At 39.5% G+C, this 5,873-nt stretch overlaps 1 protein-coding gene across 1 annotated transcript in view; it reads right to left on the bottom strand.

Annotated features, from left to right (window-relative positions):
* The window catches only part of tank (TRAF family member-associated NFKB activator), a 6,281-nt gene extending 5,671 nt beyond the window's left edge, over positions 1-610 (bottom strand). The window contains exon 1 of the mRNA XM_035677179.1: positions 434-610. The gene's annotated coding sequence lies outside the window, so the exon portion shown is untranslated. The remainder of the gene's footprint in view (positions 1-433) is intronic.
* Between the last annotated feature and the right edge of the window lie 5,263 nt (positions 611-5,873).

Genomic DNA, 5,873 nt, shown 5'->3' with positions numbered 1-5,873 from the left:
ATATATATATATATATGATGTAGTAGTAGTATTATAATAAATAACAACAAGAGAATGCCAGTCTCACCCAAAGCTGCTTATTAATTATGGATCAGTCGTTAATAATAAATGTCATAGTAACAGCACTCTACCTGCCAGAGATACTACACACCAACACCAGCAGTGGATGAAGCCACAGTAAACCCAACAGGCTGAGCTAGAAGAGGACATGAACAGTACCGACACAGCAGTGGAGCTCTTTAACAGTGCAATTCAAAACCTAATCTACACAGTTCCGTATTCTTTAAACTGTAACTGACCGGTTAGCCATAGCTCATTCAACCCACGGTGGATAAAGCGACCGAGGCACAACTCTCTCTCTCTCCCCCACTCCTCCTCCTCTCCCCTCCAGATCAGTCTTTAACTCGCCGCCAGTGAGCGGCTCTCCTCTTACCTTCATTCGAGTAAAGTGTATAAAGTCGAATTTATTGTTTTGACACCACCGCAGCGTCGTCGCCTATCTTCAGATGCAAAGTTAAGAAGCGCCGGAGAGGATATGGCAGTGTACGTTTTACATAGCCTGGTTGAGTTGGGAACTTCCCTCGGGGAATCCCCTTGCTCTGTAGACTTCCGCCTTTACGCGCTAGTGGCCAATGAGCGAGCGGCTCGGAGGAGCGCTGGGTGGTTAGCTGGTTGAGGGTTCTTCCAGCCTACGCGTCTGCAAACTGACTGTTGTGCATGTGAAAACTGTCCCCAAACTACGCTTACACTGTGCTCATTTGACTCTCGAACATTTTGTCAACAATCCGTGCTGAATTTATTACACATAAAGTTGTATAAAGCATTGCTTGGATTGACCTTGTTAGGAGGTAACACTTTTACTGTTGGGCTGCCTTTCTTTTTTTTTTTTTTTTTGTGGTAATTCTATTTAACACAACTTTATTTAGGAATTTGTGCCATGTGAGCATTGGGTCTCACTAACATGTCAATGCTACAAATTAAGCTGGTTCAGTGTTGTACTTTAATGTGCAATTAATTCAGTTACTTGAAAAACAATTGACATGCAGTGAGTTTGGGGGTCTGAGATCTTGGCCTGATTGGTTACAGGCAATTTAAGTCTATTTCACCTCAAAAGAACAAGGCAATTCAAAGTGTTTTGCATAAGACTTAAAAGATATAAAATAAACACATTTAAACCTGGATGACAACAGGGCAAATGGGACAACTGCCACATGGGCACCCAACCTCCAGAACTTGTTGTTCTTGTTATTGTCAACATATCCTGTGAAAAAAAAAACATTGATCCTAACACATATTGTATCCATAGCCTAAAATATAGTTTATTCTGCTGTATCAAAGACCATTGTTGTTCAAAAACCTAAAATAGGATCCATCAGTGAGCTATATCTTTGCACTGCACTTGCAAATAGGACCAAATCTGCAGCTGAAAACATTTCCCACCAAAACCACTATTTAATTCTGCCTTTTAAAAGTATATATTTGTGAAAGATTATTAATAATTTAAGAACATTTTCAGTGGCTTTTTTACAGGCGTAAATACTAAAACTTACGATGACTGAATTCCATTTAGCTGCTTCGGTTTCAGGGTCCTGCTACTGTGCATGATGGCTCACTGTGACATTTACTGGTACACTTAAACAGAGCAGTGCTACTAATGTAATTAGTAACACCTGAGCTTTTGCATGACAAATCAAAATGTCTGCTGTAAAAGGGCCTATGCAACTGCAATGTTAAAAAGACTCACTCATATCCCCTTACTTTTCTTAACTGATGTTAATAATTGACTACAGAGATGACGGATTGTAAGAACAGGTCAGAGAATGCAGCACGAGGTACAGAACAGAACCTCAGGCAGCACACAACACATTTCACATTTAATATTAAATAAAAAATAAGATATTCAATATATTTTTGACAAAACAATTGACATGCACCAGCAAGCTTTACCAGTATCTAGAGGGATGCTTTGCTGTGCCATGGTGCCCTCTGGTGAAATGTATGGTTAAAAAGGTATGTGGCCACAGTTTATATCACATTGGATCAGAATCTTATGTTGTGGCCAAGACTCTGTAAAATGTGATGTTAAGGCCTCATCATGCTCCCTCAAATATGCTTCTGAAAACCTGCTCTGAGCTAAACTTGTGAAATACTTAATGAGAAAGAAATGTCTAATGATGATGATAAAATATTTATTTGTTCAGCCACCAGGGGGCAATTCTTGTAGCTTTTTTTTCATTTGACATTTATATACATTCTTAGAAAGTAAAGAAACCCCTTTTATATTTTTTTTACCATTTATGCTTAGACATAAAACATAAACATTCATACGTGAATACAGCAATGAATGATTTAACCAACCAAAGGCGATTGTCCAAGGACCAATGTCTAGGATTTAGTGGCATCTAGCTGTGAAGTTGGAGATTGAAACTAACTGAACTCTGTATCCTCTGTATCTAACGATCTTGGAATTAGAACGGGCTTTGAAGAAAAAATATGGTGGCTGCAAAGCCTGTGAAAAACTCTAAAAACTCCATCTGAAGCCAGTGTTTGGTTTGTCCCTTCTGGGCTACTGTACAAAAATGGTTGTTCAACATGGCGGACTCCATGGAAGGCGACACACGGCATATATAGATAAAAACTACTCATTCTAAGGTAATGAAAACATAATTATTCCTATATTCAGGTGATTATACACTAAAGCTCCTCCTAAATGTTACACACTGGACCTTTAATGCCTTGAATCTATATTACTAATTTTCCCACATACATCTTTTTTTCAGCATGAACCAACAGAAAGTTTGTAATGATTCAATAATCTGTCCTGCTGACATTATGGGTAATTCCCTCCCCGTTTCTATACAACTCATGCACACCAAACCTCCACTGTTTTATGTAAAGGTATGGCTGCACATGATTTAGGTTTTTATTTCTGATATGTGTATCACCTCTGACCTAGAATAGAGGTGCCCCTGTCCTAGACTCCATTGTGTGCCAAAGTTAGAACTCTCTCCCCAGCAAGATATACTAGCACAGCACCCAAAATCACCAGAAGGTGGCAGCTAAGAGTGAATTATTGAGATGCAGTATCTTCTTAACTTCTTTAACACTGACTTTAACCGTTGGTCATTTAAACTATTCCATAATGTATATTGTACTATGAAACCAAGTGAAACAGGTACATATGTTGTTGGTATTTTAAGTGCAGTAAATAAGCTTTTTACAAATAACCATAATATACTGGTCCTGAAGCCTGACATTAAATAAAGGTCATTTAATATCTGGGGATGTGCCAACGCCCTTTTCTTAATGACAACAAAACCACAAGTTAATCTAATGAAAAAAAAGATCCTGCAAGTCACATGTTAATATTTCAATAATGTGATCCTCTACTGTTTTAGTGAGATATCCAAACATGGATCAACTTCAGATTTTCCTTATGATGCATTTAAAATATGTTGATCAGTTGATTTTCTGATTTAATCCAGGACTGTCTACAAATGACAGAGCAGAATAAGTGGATGAACATTTCTTGTCTCCATCATAAATTTGATTATGAACTGGTGCAGAGCTTTGTGTGTCCAGTCCACAGTGGGACTCCAGTGACCTGGCTCCTCAAGGGATCATCTGGAGTCGTGCCACAGAGGTTGTCGTCTCTGACCCTCACTGACATTCCAACCTCAACCTCTGCTCCAGCTCAGAATGACTTACACTCCCAGAGTGCCACAAACAACCTCAAATCATATGAAAAAACTCTAGGAATTCCTTTAAGGGAGATAACAGCAGGCCATCTTAGGGGTTTTACATATTTTTTCATGGTTGCTTTGAACTCTGCTTTTATGGCAGTCTCAGATAACTCTTGTCTTGTGGTTCTGGTAAAGAAAAATGACATTTAGACTGCGGTATACTGAAACGCAATGATTTGATAAATGAACATTGGGTGAGGCATATGAGTCATTTCAATGACCACACAATCATTCACCTCAAATACAATTTTCTCTTTCTGTTCAGTCCTCAATCCTCCCTTTGTTCATCTTTCCTGAGGAGGAAATTCTATTACCCAGCTGGCTGCTCTGGATATTAATATGTTACAGAAAACATCAGAAAATCAGACTCGAGAGGAAGAAATTAGTAATATCTCTGCAATGCGCTCTGTATCAACTTTACCTGCCATGCCTGGGTGAGAGTAAACACCACTAAAGATGAGAAAAGTGCAGACATGATGAGACAGATTTATGAATACTCTGTTCCCTTTCATGTGGCGATCTGTTCTGTTTGATCGCTCTCTCTCTCTCTCTTTCTGTCTTCCAAGTAGTGACTGTACCTCCTTCAGTCTCCCTTATGTGACTCATAAATCATAATTGCCTCTATAAAGTACCACCATGCATTACTGTCAGCTACAACACTGGCATATAAGATGTGTACGTTTATCTCACATCTCACAATGAAGCATTTCCGTCATCAATATGTGCATTTCCTGCATTGTGAGACCACAGTATAATAGCACTTCAATAACCCATGCCACCTGAAGTGTTGAAAAGATGATACAGAGGAATAAACTGGGTGCTTTGCGTTCATTATAAACCATTGTTGTCTTCAGTAATCAATCTCTGTTAAAACATATATATATATATATATAACCATAGGCCTCATATACCTATATGTATATAGGCTCATGTTACACCCATAAGTGAGCAGTAAGATGTTTTCTGTTCTAGTAAATTAGTCCTCCCCAAGTGATTTCTGTCCCTAACTACCCTGAACCTCCCCACGCAAACTTACGAGACGGACAGTCAGTGGTGCGACGGGTTCCCATAAATTTCAGTAGAAAATGAATCTCCTGGGCGAGAATGCGGTGTCCTTTTCAACAGCATCATCCCAACCCAGGAGAAGACCCAGCCAATAAAAGGGTCAGATGTGGGTTTTTTTGGCCCTTTGTCCATTAAAGGACATTGGCGTGTATGTATTTATTGAATGATCTGTGCCCCCCCTATCAAATTAGTACGATGAATGGATATTTGTATGCTCCCAGTACGAAGAGCGATGCCAGTTCGACTGAATGTGATCATCCTAACGTTGTATTCTTCAGGAAGGCCAATCCCCTTTGTCCTTTCCAATGTGTGAAAAGGATACTGGGAGCATGCTGCTATATGGCCCCTTGTTCTAAGATATACACAATCAGAACCCTGGAGGGGCCTGGTTGAGCTCAGCAGTAAATCTTGAGCCGCAATGACAGAGTCGATCCATGTTTCAACTCCCCTGTGTCCCTAGCCAAATTAAACAATCTGCTGTAGGGTCTGCAGAAAACGCCAAGATCAAGACAGAGGGCGGAGCCGAGGACTGGCATGGGGTAAGGAGGAATGCAGGGGGAAACACAGAGATCAGATTTCAGGAGCCCAAAGAGAGGTGGCAGAGAATGGAGAGAACCCTTGCTGTCAAGAGTCTAAGAAACTATAAATAAAAGTAATACATTACATTTCACGCACATTTTCTTCATAAAAATGCTTAAATTAGTATTGTGTTATCTATTCGAATTATGGTGCAAAAACTATGAATGGGTGCAGTTTGTGTTTTGTTTCATGGAATATGTGAAAGTAGCTGTGTGTCACTTCAGAGCAGAACCATGAGGCACTTTAGTTTCCATCAAAAGCTAAAGCTACGCACAATATTGTTTTGGTTGAGGTTATGGCCTTGGGGGCTTCCTGCAATTTGAGGAGGACGGGGAGGGGATGAGTATGTGGTGAAACTGTGAGAAGATTCTGTAGTTCTAAGAATTATTATACAATTGGTGATTTATTTAAAAGCTTTAAGGGGTATTTTATGATCATTAGCCAGACTCTTACAAACTCTTGTACACTAAGTAATGTTTTTAATAT

The sequence above is a fragment of the Morone saxatilis genome, unplaced genomic scaffold, assembly GCF_004916995.1.
Source record: "Morone saxatilis isolate NCDOM2014 unplaced genomic scaffold, NCSU_SB_2.0 Contig5, whole genome shotgun sequence".
In the NCBI taxonomy this organism is placed as follows: Eukaryota; Metazoa; Chordata; class Actinopteri; family Moronidae; genus Morone; species Morone saxatilis.
This window is presented reverse-complemented; position numbering and strand designations above follow the sequence as displayed.